A 16,052-nucleotide genomic window follows, 5' to 3' on the forward strand; every position below is an offset into this window, starting at 1 on the left:
CAGGCGCAATCACATTAAGCTCGTTATCTGTACATGCTTAATAGCAGAGTGACCTGTTAGTGATTATGATCCAAACATGGGGTTCCTGGCACATAAATTTGTGTAAACCCTTTTATTTGACCCAATTGCAATTGTGGGGGATCGGATCGTAATCCGCCCTACCGAGTTCAGCGCCGGATACCTCTGAACCAACTAACAGCGGGTGAGTTTTTCTTTTTCTTTTTCTTTTTTTTTGTAGCAAATTTTTACAACTTTTTGGTTTAAATGACTTTGTGAGGGTCACCTATACCATATTTGCCTTTTTCTTTTCTTTTATTTATTTCACTGGATCATTCACTTATGTTCATCGGTCCCCTACGTAGAGGATGTGTAGGCCGGAGCTGACTGCTGGAATAAACTACTGAGGACTTATACTGAAATGATGATTAAGGCCATGGTATATGGGGTTTCGGGAGTGATTCCTATATTCATTAAGTCTATGGTGCTAAAACAATACTAATGTTTCAAAAAGTTCTCCCAAGTCACCGCATCCTTACTCAAACCCGTCTTTAAAACCCAAAAACTTTCAGAATAACACTATTTTCTTTTGCAATTTTTTTTGGTAGGGCTAAAGGAATGGGGAGATTAGACTATACTAAAGATACACTATACTGGTGACTCATCAGACTCATGCATTATCTAAAACACTCAAACTAAAAGCAGAATGAAATAAAGTAAAAAACTAAAAAGCAATAAAAATAAACAATCTAACTGAAAATAGCAAAGAAAAATAGAAAGCGATAAAATCTCCTCCCACACTTAAATCGAACATTGTCCCTAATGTTTCGAAATAAGATAAGGGGAGAGTCACCTGATATCCTACTGCTGACCACTGGTGCCTTCGCCATCCTGAGGTGGACGACGGGATCGGCTGCGACGACGGTCTCTCTGATCCATCCTGGCCTGTAAGGCGTCCTGAGCAGTCCTCACTTCTCGAAGGTTGCCTAAAATGGAACCCTGAGTGGCCTCTATCGGTGCAGTATGTTGACAGTGGTAGTGCTGCTGACGGGCTTGCTCGTTTGTGATCGTAAGCAGGGACTGTACAATAGTCTCATAGGATCTATCTGTCCTCCGCTGTGATTCTTGCATGAAGCTCATGTTTTCCGCCAGTTGTTGTTGAATGGTAGAGAGTAGGTCATCACGTATTTGCTCTCTAGCCATATGGTCGTTAGCGAACTCGTCCCAATGGAGTTGGTGGCTCAGAAATCGGATGCTTGGCTCGACGCCTAGGGCTTCCATGCAGTGCTGGTCTGGATAGCGCGTGGGGGCCATAGGGCGCTGGTGGAGAGATATGTAATGCTCTATCTGGGCATCATCCCTGAAAGCTACGTGCATATCGTCGAAGTCCTACATCCTGTAAAAGTTAGGAAAAGGGATCCTGAAAACACAAACATTGCAAATATTTAGTCCAGGTGAAAACATGATTAACAATAAAAAGTAAAGTAAATAAATGCAAAAAAGTAAAACAAGATAAGAAAACCGTGGGTTGTCTCCCAAGCAGCGCTTGTTTAACGTCATTAGCTTGACAATCGGAATTTATACACCTGTAGTAGGGATCGGTGGATCTATCAGAGTGTGGCTTGAGTAGTCTATTGGAATGTCTCCTCTTTCATAGAGCTTCAGTCTTTGTCCATTTACAATGAATGGACTACAGGTTTCGTTCTTGATTTCTACAGCTCCGGATCTCAGAATCTTAGATACTTTGAAAGGGCCAGTCCATCTTGAGCGCAACTTCCCAGGGAAAAGTCGTAACCTAGAGTTGAACAAGAGAGCAGGGCCGCCTATATTGAAATATTTCTTAACTATTCTTTTATCGTGTCAAACTTTTGTTCATTCTTTGTATATTTTGGCATTCTCGTAGGCAGATTGCCTGAGTTCTTCTAGTTTGTGAATGTCAAGGATACGCTTTTCACCAACGGTTAGGTAGTCCAAATTCAAAGTTTTAATGGCCCAATAGGCCTTATGCTCTAATTCGAAAGGTAAGTGACAGGATTTTCCATAAACTAGTTGGTACGGAGTAATTCCTATAGGGGTTTTAAAAGCGGTTCGGTAGGCCCATAATGCTTCTTGAAGCTTCTGAGACCAGTCTCTTCTAGATATGGAAACGATTTTTTCTAAAATTTGTTTTATCTCCCTATTGGATACTTCTACTTGGCCACTAGTCTGTGGGTGGTATGGTGTTGCTACTCTATGCCTAACTCCATATTTTCTTAAAAGTTTATCAAATATTCTCGATATGAAGTGCGATCCTCCATCGCTTATGACTAAACGGGGTGTTCCAAATCTAGGGAAAATATAGTTTTTGAATAACTTGATCACCATCCTAGTATCGTTTGTGGGTGCAGCTATAACTTCAATCCACTTAGACACGTAGTCTACAGCTACTAAGATATACTTGTTTCCTAAGGACGGTGGGAAAGGTCCCATGAAATCTATACCCCATACGTCGAAGAGTTCTACTTCCTGAATGTTTCTTAGAGGCATCTCGTCACGCCTTGAAATGTTTCCAGTGTGTTGGCATCTATCACATTTGACAATGCAAGCATGGACATCACGCCACATGGTAGGCCAGAATAGGCCAGCTTGAAGAATCTTGGCGTATGTCTTAGAGGTGCTTGCATGTCCACCATAGGGTGCAGAATGACAATGCTCAATTATACTTTTTACCTCCTCTTCTGGAACGCAACAACGAAAAATGCCATCTTTACCCCTTTTGAAAAGGAGGGGTTCGTCCCAATAAAAGTTTCTCACATCGTTGAAGAACTTCTTCTTGCGGTGGTAGTCAAGATCAAGGGGTATGATATCAGCAACTAGGTAATTAACAAAGTCTGCATACCATGGTACGTTACTTACTGCTAAGGATTTTTGGAAGTTCTCATGAGGGCCTAGGCTATCGTCTTCAATGGTTTCTAGTCTAGCTATCAGTCTATCATAGGCAAAATCATCGTTTATGGGTACTAAGTCTGGTTTTAGGTGTTCTAGCCTAGAAAGGTGATCAGCTACTACATTTTCGGTGCCTTTTTTTATCTCTTATATCTAAATCAAACTTTTGTAGTAACAGAATCCATCGGAGTAACCTGGGCTTGGCATCTTTTTTATTTAATAGGTAACGAATGGCAGCATGATCGGTGTAAACTATAATTTTGGCTCCTACTAGATAAGATCTAAATTTGTCTATAGCGAAAACTACAACGAGTAATTCCTTTTCAGTTGTTGCGTAGTTGAGTTGGGCAGCGTCTAGGGTTCTACTGGCATAATAAATTGCATGTAATTTTTTATCTTTTCTTTGTCCTAGAACGGCTCCAACGGCATAATCACTAGCGTCACACATTATCTCAAAAGGTTCTGACCAATCAAGGGGTTTCATAATAGGTGTTGATACTAACGCTTGCTTTAAAAGATTAAATGCTTCATTACATTTTTCGTCGAAAATGAATTCAGCATCTTTCATTAAAATGTCATTTAAAGGTTTGGTTATTTTGGAGAAGTCCTTGATAAAACGCCGGTAGAATCCAGCATGTCCAAGAAAACTTCGGACTTCTCTGATGGTTTTGGGTGGTTTTAGGTTCTCTATTACTTCTATCTTAGCTCTATCTACCTCTATACCTTTTTCGGAAACTATATTTCCTAAAACAATTTCTTCGGTCAACATGAAATGACACTTTTCCCAGTTTAGCACAAGGTTCACCTCCACGCATCTCTCCAGGATTTTCTCAAGGTTAGCAAGACAATTGTGGAAATCAAATCCGCAAACCGAGAAATCATCCATAAATACTTCCATGATACCATCTAGGTAATCTGCAAAGATTGACATCATGCGGCGTTGGAAAGTAGTTGGGGCATTACAGAGACCGAATGGCATTCGTCTGTAGGCAAAAGTTCCATAAGGGCATGTAAATGTAGTTTTTTCTTGATCTTCGGGGTGGATATGTATTTGGAAGAATCCTGAGTATCCATCCAGATAGCAGAAGCAAGAGTGTCTGGTTAGACGCTCCAACATCTGGTCTATAAATGGTAAAGGGAAATGATCCTTCCTGGTTGCTTTATTTAACTTTCTATAATCTATACACATCCGCCATCCTCCTTCCATCCATTTTACTACATGTTCGCCTTTATCGTTTTGTACGACTGTGATGCCTCCCTTTTTAGGTACTACATGCACAGGGCTCACCCACTTACTATCCGAGATCTGGTAGATTATTACCTGTCTCAAGTAACTTAAGAACTTCTTTTTTAACAACATCACTCATTATAGGGTTTATTCTTCTCTGATATTCTCTGGAGGGTTTTGAATCTTCTTCGAGCGAAATCCGATGCATGCATACAGATGGGCTTATACCTTTCAGGTCAGAGATATTATTTCCTAAGGCTGAGGGATATCTTCGTAAAACATCTAAAAGTTGGTCTATTTCCTCTTGGCTCAAGGTAGCACTGACTATAACTGGACGGTTCATCTCTTCGTCGAGGAACTCATATCTCAGGTTCTTAGGCAACTCCTTAAGTTCTAAGGTTGGTTTCTTAGGGCATGGCATAGGATCTGGGGTAAGGGATAAACATTCGTAAAGGTTATCATCGATGTAGGGTTTCCTAAAGTCATCATTTTCCAGTATGAGAGTTGATGGCAACTTAATTGTTTTTATGATTTCTTCTTGTTCTAACTCCCTAACGCATTCATCAATGATATCTATGGCATAACATGCGTCTCCCATCACAGGTGCCATAAGAAATTTCGAAAGTATAAATTCTATTTTCTCGTCACCCACCTCAAAGGTCAACTTTCCTCTCTTGACATCTATTATGGCTCCTGCAGTTGATAAGAATGTTCTACCTAGAAGGATTGGTATATCATTGTCCTCTTTGATGTCCATGACAACAAAATCAGTAGGGATAAATAACTGACCTATCCTAACAGGGACATCTTCTAAAATTCCTATCGGATACTTAACAGATCTATCGGCTAACTGAAGTGACATCTTAGTAGGCTGTAATTCTCCTAAGTTTAACCTCTCACAAACTGCTAAAGGCATTAAGCTCACACTAGCTCCTAAGTCTAGAAAAGCTTTTTCGATGACATGACTACCCAAAAGACAAGGAATGGAGAAATTTCCAGGATCTTTATCCTTTTTGGCTAACTTATTCTCGGAAATAGAATTGCATTCCAAGGGTTTCGGATCTTCGAGTCTACGTTTGTTGGTAAGGATGTCTTTGAGAAACTTTGCATAAGAAGGTATTTGGGTGATGGCTTCTGTGAAAGGGATTTCTACATGAAGTTTTTCTATAACCTTAATAAATTTCTGATACTGGTTATTGATATGGGTTTGTTTGAGTCTTTACGGATATGGTATCGGTGGTTTATATGGCGGGGGTGGTACATAAGTTTTATCTTTAGGTTCTTCTCCTTTTTCTTGACTTTCCTGGTTTTCGGATTCCACTGGTTCCTTTACTTCGTCCATGGGTTCGGTATATTCCTTAGAAGTTTTGGGTTCACTCAATCTGGGGTTTGGTGGCTCATCATAAGCGTTCCCACTTCGTAGGGTAATAGCATTGGCTTGTCCTCTCGGATTCTGTTGAGGTTGTCCAGGGAATTGTCCTCCAGGTGTAGTCTGAGGGGCTTGGTTTAAAGCTACCTGAGAGATCTGGGTTTCAAGCATCTTGGTGTGAGTAACTATTTGGTCAACCTTGGTTCCTAACTGGGTAATCAGTTCATTAACGTGAATGTTCTGGTTCATGAACTCTTTGTTTTGTTGGGTTTGAGCAGTGATAAAATTTTCCATAATTTTCTCAAGACTCGGCTTTGGTGGCACAGGTTGCAAAGGTTGATTTGATCTTGGGGCTTGGTAACCTGTTTGTCTCGGAGGTGCATTATTTTGGATTGGGTTATTGTTCTTATAGGAGAAGTTCAGGTGATTCCTCCATCCAGGGTTATAGGTATTCGAATATGGGTTCCCTTGGGTGTAGTTCACTTGTTCATAGTGGGTTTCGTTTAATAGACTACATTCTGCAGATTGGTGTCCTTTGGTTCCACATATCTCACAATCCGACGAAACTGCAGTTGCAGTATTCGGGTTTATGCACATATGCTCGACCTTAAGGGCTAATGCGTCCATTTTGGCTTGCATCATGTCTATAGAGCTTAGTTCATGCACTCTTCCTTGGGCTTCCTTCTTCTCAAATGTCGCTCGTTCGACTCCCCATGATTGATGGTTTTGAGCCATATCTTCGATGAGGGCACTAGCTTCAGGATAAGGTTTGTTCATCAGCGCACCGCCTGCGGCAGCGTCGATGGTCATCTTAGTGTTATAGTGAAGTCCATTATAGAAGGTCTGAATGATTAACCAATTTTCTAAACCATGATGTGGGCATGCTCTTAACAGCTCTTTATATCTCTCCCAAGCTTCGAACAACGATTCTCCCTGGTTCTGGGTAAATCTAGTTATATGGTTTCGAAGAACTACGGTCTTACTTGGGGGAAAGTATCTAGCAAGGAATACTCTTCTAAGGTTATCCCAAGTCGTAACGGAATTGGGTGGAAGGGAATCTAACCATGATAGGGCTTTATCTCTGAGGGAAAAAGGGAATAATCTTAAACAGATTGCCTCAGGAGAAGCTCAATTGGTTTTAAAAGTGTCTGCTAATTGGAGAAAGATTTTTAAATGTTGGTTCGGGTTCTCCATTCGATGAGGGCACTAGCTTCAGGATAAGGTTTGTTCATCAGCGCACCGCCTGCGGCAGCGTCGATGGTCATCTTAGTATTATAGTGAAGTCCATTATAGAAGGTATGAATGATTAACCAATTTTCTAAACCATGATGTGGGCATGCTCTTAACAGCTCTTTATATCTCTCCCAAGCTTCGAACAACGATTCTCCCTGGTTCTGGGTAAATCTAGTTATATGGTTTCGAAGAACGGCGGTCTTACTTGGGGGAAAGTATCTATAAAGGAATACTCTTCTAAGGTTATCCCAAGTCGTAACGGAATTGGGTGGAAGGGAATCTAACCATGATAGGGCTTTATCTCTGAGGGAAAAAGGGAATAATCTTAAACGGATTGCCTCAGGAGAAACTCCATTGGTTTTAAAAGTGTCTGCTAATTGGAGAAAGATTTTTAAATGTTGGTTTGGGTTCTCGGTAGCGAGACCTGCGAATTGTCTCTGTTGCACTAGTTGCAACAGGGAGGGTTTAAGTTCGAAATTATTAGCTGGGATGGTTGGGTTTACTATACTAGAACTAGGTTCTTCATTGGATGGTTGGGCGAAATCCTTAAGAGGTCTTTGGTTTTGATCTTCGACCATAGCTCTCCTAATTCTATGGAAAAATAAACGTGCGCGAGCGTAACGTTCAGGTTCCGCCAGAGGGTATACTAAGCTTCCGGTGCTGCGAGTTCTTCGCATTGACCGGCGGGTAATAGCCTAAGTCTAAACAATATAACAACAGGATACGAAATTTGACGAAATTGGTCCCCCGCAACGGCGCCAAAAACTTGATGCGTGCTTTTCGCAAGTATACGAACGCGTCAGAGCAATATAAAAGATTATCGAATCCACAGAGACCAAGTGTCAATCTATCGTTATCTATTATTATGGTGTTTATCTAAGGTAAATAAAACAGGGGTTTTAAGAGTGTCCAATGAAAAGTAAAGTATTAAATAAAGTTCAATTAATAAAGACAGACTCGAATGTAATTCACATAATCAATTAATAATCCAAGTACTTGCTAATATAACTACTTATGGGCAGTGTTTCCTACTTTGAAAAGAACCAATTTAACAGGAACTGTCGCTTTCACGTATTCAGAACCGAGTTGTACTCCCTAATCAAATCCTCTTATTATCACTTATAAAAAGGCGCGCATTGCGTTAGAGTAGTAAACCTATTTTTAAAAAATATAGTATCTTGACTAAGTTGAAAAGTATTTTAACCTGAATTTCTTAACCAAAAGAGATTCTCACAAATCAGACTCTAAACTTATAAACGCGTCCGAAAATAGTTTTAAAATCACTTTTCTTCTTAAGTTAAAAACTCCTAATGAACTAAACAAAACGCTTTCGCTGTTTTTGAAATAGTTAAAAACAACTAAGTTTAAAAAGACGTTGGACGGATTTCGATCTTACCCAACGGAAATTAAGTGCAGGAAAACTTAAGTTAAAAATCAAAATAGCCCTTAAGTGTTTCTACGAACAATTGTACGGATTATCGGTTCAATTACGATTCTTACATTCTAACCTTTATAGGTTTAGTTAGACATGGTAAAGTAAATGTGCATTTTAATTTAAATAAAAGTAGTGCGAGTGCGGGAAATAAATAAAAGTAGTGCGAGTGCGGGAAATAAATAAAAGTAGTGTGAGTGCGAGAAATAAATAAAAATAGTGCGAGTGCGAGAAATAAATAAAGTAAAGATAGTGCGGGAAATAAATGAAAGTAGTGTGAGTATGGGAAATAAATGAAAGTAGTGCGAGTGCGAGAAATAAATAAAGTAAAGGCAGTGCGAGAAATAAATAAAGTAAAGGCAGTGCGGGAAAATAAAGTAAAGACAGAGCGGGAAAATAAAGTAGATAAAGGTAAAGCAATAAAAACCTGCTCCAATCGAAGGGCTGAATAAAATGCGAAACGGAAATGAAAATGGCGACAGGATTAACTTCCTTCCAAAGTGCTCTAAACTCGATTACAGACTCGATTACAAACTCGATCACAGACTTGATTACACAATTGTGGTAACACCTGTCGCATTACGCGAAAAACCGGCGGGAAAAGACACAGAGCTGCCACCGTGCGTTATTTATCCCAAAGGAGGGAAAGGAAACGCTCGAAGTAAACCTGGAAAGGAAATGGTCTTACGACCAGAGATTGCTAGATACGGGAGTCGGTTACGCAAGGGGAAGGTATTAGCACCCCCTCACGTCCATCGTACTCGACGGGATCCACACTCAGAAAGAATAGAATAAGGTTGCTAAATAACTGCTCAAAAACTGCACAAACACTGGAATGAAACACAAATGAAAGACGGGAGAAAGCGGACTCGGCAGGATGTCGCATCCTGGGCCTACGTAGTTTGTCAGGGACAAACATCAGAGTTAATGTAGTTCGGGGACATGGGAAACATGCTCGCTAGGACATCGCATCCTATGCATACGTATCTTCTCTAACCAGAGAAGAATCAGAGCACTCATAGCTCAGCTAACGCACGCTGAAACAAAACACTGAAACAGGGACGCTGAGACGTCAAACGAAACACACAACTGGAAACAGAATGCCAATCGCTGGTCTTACATCCAACTCCAAACAGACAACAAACAAACGGGAAACCGAATGCCAATAGATGGGCTTACATCAGACTCCGAACAAACACACGCAAATAGGATACGGAATGCCAATCGTTGGTCTTACATCTGACTCCGAACAAAGAAACGCAAACAGGAAACCGAATGCCAATCGCTGGACTTACATCAGACTCCAGACAAAGAAACGCAAACAGGAGGGTCTCGATTGCAACTAGGGCAAGAGAAAGGGAAGGTCTCACTCGCAACGAGGGCGAGAGAACAGAAAGGATCAAAGTTAGTTGTTAGTCAAACTCGACAAGACATCGCATCTCGTACCTACGTATCTCATCTGGACATGAGAATCAGAGTTGTCGTAGTTCGGCTAAACTATTTCTGTTTGTTTTTGTGTTTTTTAAGTGAACAACGTTACTACGCAATCTACCGGATGCTCGACCTTTGGAGACTTACTCACCTGTAGTAGAAGGAGTTAACGTATTCTTAAGAGAGGACAATGTTTGTTTGTGTTTTAGGATGCTCACGCAAGAAAGGAAGTCCTAGACGAAGGAACCGTGCTACCTTAGTTGACATGCAAACGAGACTACGTGAAGTCTAGCAAACCTAGGGGATACAACAAGCAAGTCTCAAAAGAGAACGAAAACTGGAAATGGAATACCAATCGCTGGGCTTACATCCAACTCCAAAAACAGATGGGAAACAGATAGCCAATCGTTGGTCTTACATCTGACTCCTCAAGCAAACAAACATGCTAAGTAAACAAGCAATCAACAACACACGCTATATGCAAACAAGCGGCTCATACAAGGCTAGGCTTTAGTCGAGGGGTCATATCAACCTCGACAAACAAGCCGGCTGGAAGGGTATCAGAGGGCTCTTAACCGCTGACATTGACCGTTGGGGTGAGCAAATGAAATGGGAGATGAGGGTAAGACCTCATAGCTCTTAACCTGGGCCTGGGTGAGCTTCAATCAATGAAAACGTGGGAGTCCAGAATGTGGGACTCTACTCCACTTGACTGACTCTATATACAAGGATCTTGGGTGTTTATTCAAAATGCATCAGCACGTAGTGCGAGCAAGATGAAAGACTCAACTGAATAGCAGGGGATGGATTGCACATCCCTTCTATCTGCCAATGCCTCTTCACTTAGGAGGTCTTGAAGTACAAGGCACAAAGATAAACAAGCACAAACATTACCTCTTAAGGAGGGCTTCAGACAGGTGCCTGCCAAAAGAAAATGACAGGTCTTCCAGACTACATGGAGAGTAGAGGTCATTACCTAGGTGGTATGCCAACCACAAGCAAAGCAAAGAAACTCAAACAATGAGTTAAAGCTACTAAAGTACCTTTGAGAAAAGCAAATAAGTCAGTACTATGTTCAGACAAACAACCAACAGTCAACAGTGTTACAACTTCCCAATATGCACACAAAACAGGCTTTATGTGCAAGCATTCAAATTGTTTCATCATTTCAAATGACCTACAAATAGCAAGGTTAGTCAACCAAAGTAACTTGTATCTCATGGAATGAGATCACATCATCCATTAGAACTAATTGCTTGAACCTGAAATGCAAAACTCAAAAGGTGAGTACAAACCACTAGTCCAAAGACTAGGGTCAAAAGCAAAGCAAAAAGTTAAAACAGAGGTTAATTTTCTACATGGATCACATTTAATCAAGCATGAATATGTCCTAAAAAGGACCAAACTCAAATCCAAAGGTAAAGCCAACAATTAATCAAGCTAAGGCAAAGACACACAATGGTGGTCACACTTGAGCATCAAGAAGAGAAAATGCACGTTAAATCAGAAACACATCCAATAATCATGAAACTTTTTATGCAAGCTCAACATATTAAACACAGTCATCATGCAAAAAATTGGAAACAGAGGACATCAATTGGCATGGATATGAAAATGAATAAGATCAACATCAAATTGTATGACACACATTGTCACACCCTAAGTTCATGTGCCTAAAACAGAAATGACAAATGCTAAAAATGCACAACCAAGCCTCAAAAGTCATGTTATGTGTTAGGAATCATCATGTCAAGTTTCATGGCAATTGGAGAAAGTATGAGCATTTCACAAGTCAAATGGCATAACATATCACATTTTGCATCATGTTTAATCAATCCATCACATTCAAAAATCCAGACATGGTAAAGTCGGGAAAATCACATTAACAAATACTAGACATCACAAGGGTCATGTAGCAAAAAATTGCAGGTGAATTGGATTAATTTTCAATTAGTTATGAATTTTGCAAGTTGGAAGAAAAATATTTGAAATAAATGGCTAAAGCATAAGAAATTATGGAGGGAAGTGGAAAATGGTTGAGCAATTTGAAAATGTGACACCGGCTGGAATCGAACCTGGTTCACATGAAAATGGAAGCGCATGGCAAAATAATCTAGAAATTGCAACCAGTGGGAATCGAATGGGGGAACCTCCAAAACGCAGCACTTCATTTATGAAGTGGCGTGCCAAGTCACGGTCCAAGGCCATGTGGCGCAGGGTCAAAAGAAGCATATCCAACCAAAAGGCCAACAGGCAGCTCACGTGGACAGACAGGTAAGCCCTAGCCTGCTTTTGCAGGTGGCGACGCTAGCGGCGGAAACCACCGTCTCCTTCGTTGAGACGGTGGCTGAACAGTAGCCACACTCAATTTTTTTTTTGCAGAAATTGCAACCAGGCATACCAAATGAAAGATCTCAATGAGCACAACACGAATCCATTATTGCTTTGGCCTAAAACACCATATATTATGCAAATCGAGCAAAAACTTTTATGTATTCAAACTTTCAACTCAACATATCTCCATGAATACTCAACCGTTTTTCAAGATTTTTATATCAGAATGATCAGCGCAAGAAACTCTACATAAACATGGCAAAATAATGGAGAAAAGTGAAGGTCGAAACTCACCTTGTTTGAAGATCAGTTGGCGAAAACAGTGTATTCAAAGCCTAGCAATGTCCAGATTCACTTCCTTTGAGCTCCACTGAAGTTAGATGCAAGAAATGGCACGTGAAAAGACCCGAATCAAGCTCAATTTGGAACTTCCATTAATGCATTCAAGCTTGTGGTATGCACGAATCTGAGATGAAATCCACCAAATACCCGTTGAATGTTGCTCAACAACACTCCATGTTCATGATTATGCAAGGAAAATCCAGGTTTATGTGTAGAATTTTGAAAAATCAATGAAGAGAAAATTGAGAGTGAAAGAGGATTCTAGATCTGAAAATGTGTGTAATGACCAAGACAGTTACAATTAAGCTTATATATCATCTCCTAATTACTCTGAAATTATAATTAGGCCAAGGTAATGGAAATTAGCAAGATATAAGGTGTATGCACCAAATTGCAATTTCACCTTATGCATGGCAATCCCACGTGAACAGTGCACATGCACCATTCAAATACTCTTAAAATCAGCCCATGCACATGTTGGAATGGTTAAAAAACTCATATGATGTATCAATTTTAAATTCATGGTTTTCCTTCCAAAAATCACATGTATGGACAAATGATTATGTGAATAAATTTCGTACCATGTAATGAATGATTTGAAAAATATATGTCTTGAGGAGCATAATGCAAAAAGAGGCACTCCATTTGGAGTTTTGGTTCAAAAGATATGGCTTGTTGAAGTTTCATGCATACTTTGCAGTCAATGGATCATAACTCCTTAACCATTCATCATAAATTCATGATCTTGGACTTTTTGGAAATGGGAGAGAAAGATCTTCAACTTTCATGTTGGAAAAAATTTCATTTGAATCTTCTTTGATGTTGGAAAGTCAAGTTGAAGTTGGTCCAAAAACTTGCCATTTTTGGAAACTTGAAATTACAGGTCACTTTCCATTTTTGGAAACTTTTGATCTGGCTTCAAATCCTTCAAGATAAGTGTTTGACATGATGAATAAACCTCTTTTGGACATGAATGCAGTGTCTCAAACCATTTCTCCACCTCCTAGCCCTTAGTTGACTTTCAGTTGACTTTTATGGGCCTCTGATGACTTGGACATGTACTGATGACCTTGAGCCTCTAACACTTGGTCAAGTTACTTCAAAATGAACCTTGATTCATGTAAGCTCTCTAGAATACTCATGTGTCCTCCATATCAAGGAAATGCTTGGTTTCTTGCACTGGTGAATCCTCTTGCTGCCACTTCTAGTTGCCAGGATGCAATGCGATATGCAATGTTAATATAATGTTAATGTAATGTTAATGACCTAAAAATGAAATGAGTGAATGAATGGGGGGTGCAAATTTGAGGTGCTACAACACCCATATGCGAAGCGATTACCACTTTTAAAATACTGAATATATGCCTAAGTGAAACTAAGTTTGCTCTAAGTTTGGATGATTAAACAAATGAAAACGAGTTTGTATTTATAGGCAAGGAAAATAATGGAAATGATAAGGATGCCCTTCAGTTTGAAATTAGGAGGGACAAGTTTTCTTCTTGTGGCGCCCACCACAATCCCATGGCGCCCGTCATAAGGGCAAATTGTTGCGCCCAAGTGGAGGTAGTGGGGAACGTGACAGTTGAGGGAAGTTAAGTTGTGACACGTCATGGCTGGACTTATGGCGCCAGCCACAATGGGAGCCACAAGTGCAAAATGCTGAATTTTAGTCTTTTTAGCTCATTTTCACTCATTTTCTCGATCGGGGCTCTGATTAGACTGAGAATCTGAAAACAAAGAGAAACATAGTAATAACATAACAAAATGATAATAAAACAACTAAAATGCATGCGAAATCAGAGTCGAAAATACGGTGAAATACGGCAGATGGGAATCAGATTTTACTTGCTATCGCTGCATATCATGATTATGAAATACGGCAGATGGAGGTCAAAACTGCTTTCTTTAATGGGAATCTTCTTGAGGATGTGTACATGACACAACATGAAGGATTTGACATACCAGAAGAAGCCCAAAAGATATGTAAGTTACAAAGATCAATCTATGGATTGAAGCAAGCTTCCAGAAGCTGGAATCTTCGTTTTGATGAAACAGTAAAACAATATGGATTCATCAAGAACGAAGATGAGACTTATGTCTACAACAAGGTTAGTGGGAGCATAATCATTTTCTTGGTATTATATGTAGATGACATATTACTCATTGGAAACGATGTCCCTACCCTACAACAAGTAAAGTCTTGGTTGGGGGAATGCTTTTCTATGAAGGACCATGGTGAAACAGCCTATATATTAGGAATCAGAATCTATAGAGATAGATCACAAAAACTGCTCGGCCTAAGTCAGTGTACATACATAGACAAAGTGCTGAGACGCTTTAATATGCATGATTCCAAGAAAGGATTCATACCTATGCAACATGGCTTGTGTCTATCAAAAACACGATCCCCTTCAACTAAGGAAGAAAGGGATCGCATGAATAAGATTCCATATGCATCTGCAATAGGATCTATCATGTATGCCATGTTATGTACTCGACTAGATGTCTCATATGCTTTAAGTGCAATGAGTATGTACCAATCTGATCCCGGTGATGCTCATTGGGTAGTCGTTAAGAATATCCTTAAGTACTTGAGAAGGACTAATGACTCATTCTTGATATATGAAGGTCAGAAAGAGCTTGCTGTAATTGGATGCACCGATGCTAGCTTCCAGACAGATAAGGATGACTTTAGATCGCAATCTGGTTATGTGTTTTACTGAAATGGTGGCGCTGTGAGTTGGAAAAGTTCAAAGCAAGATACAGTTGTTGATTCTACAACCGAGGCCGAGTATATTGCTGCCTCAAGTGTAGAAAAGGAAGTTGTTTGGATCAAAAAGTTCATTAGTGAACTTGGCATAGTTCCTAGCATTGTGGATCCCATTAGTCTCTATTGTGATAACAATGGTGCTATCGCACTAGCTAAGGAGCCTAGATCTCATCAACGATCCAAACACATACTTAGGCGTCATCACCTCATTCGAGAGATAATAGATAGAGGAGATGTGAAAATATGCAGAGTACCTACACTTGACAATATTGTTGACCCACTGACAAAGCCTCTTACGCAGCAGAAGCATGATGGCCATACTAGATCTATGGGCATTAGGGGTATGCCTGATTGGCTATAGTGCTAGTGGGAGACTGTTGGTGTAAGCCCTAGAGACCAATACTTTTGGTACTTGTATCAAATTATTTATTAATAATAAAAGGCTTTTTCTTTATTATGTTTGTTTAATAAAGTCATTAGAATAGCTAGTCCATTTAATGTATCAAGTGTGACTTAATCATGAGATCGCATTAAACATAAGGACACTATTCTTAAAGTATCCATAGTCGAGCTTTATTGTGAAGTGGGATAATATTAAAACATTAAGACTATTATGTATATAGACTGATGATCACATCTCATAGATCATGGATAAGGAGTTATCAAGTCTTAAACATATGTATGAATATTAAGAGTAATATTTATACTGGATTGACCCGTTATGAGAGTACTATATAAAATGTTATGCAAAGTGTCATAATTTATTCTCATGGTGATAATGGTGTATACCATCCTTCGACCTGAAACCACTATGGATCGTAAATATAGAGTCGAGTGCCTTATTACTGATCAAACATTGTCCGTAACTGGATGACCATAAAGACAGTTGATGGGTACTCCACGAAGTATGCTGAGGGACATGAGTGACCCAGATGGAATTTGCCCATCCTGCGTAACAGGATAAATGTCTATGGACCCAATATGGAACTGG

General features: G+C 39.8%; 2 non-coding genes across 2 annotated transcripts; both read left to right on the top strand.

The window, feature by feature from the left end:
- The first annotated feature begins 6,384 nt into the window (after nt 1-6,384).
- LOC127088579 (small nucleolar RNA R71) lies at nt 6,385-6,491 on the top strand. Its single transcript, XR_007790410.1, has one exon. It is a non-coding gene; the product is annotated as a small nucleolar RNA R71 (small nucleolar RNA).
- A 348-nt stretch (nt 6,492-6,839) lies between these two features.
- On the top strand, nt 6,840-6,946 carry LOC127088580 (small nucleolar RNA R71). Its single transcript, XR_007790411.1, has one exon. It is a non-coding gene; the product is annotated as a small nucleolar RNA R71 (small nucleolar RNA).
- Nucleotides 6,947-16,052: the final 9,106 nt, after the last annotated feature.

The sequence above is a fragment of the Lathyrus oleraceus genome, chromosome 5, assembly GCF_024323335.1.
Source record: "Lathyrus oleraceus cultivar Zhongwan6 chromosome 5, CAAS_Psat_ZW6_1.0, whole genome shotgun sequence".
Taxonomy (NCBI): Eukaryota; Viridiplantae; Streptophyta; class Magnoliopsida; order Fabales; family Fabaceae; genus Lathyrus; species Lathyrus oleraceus.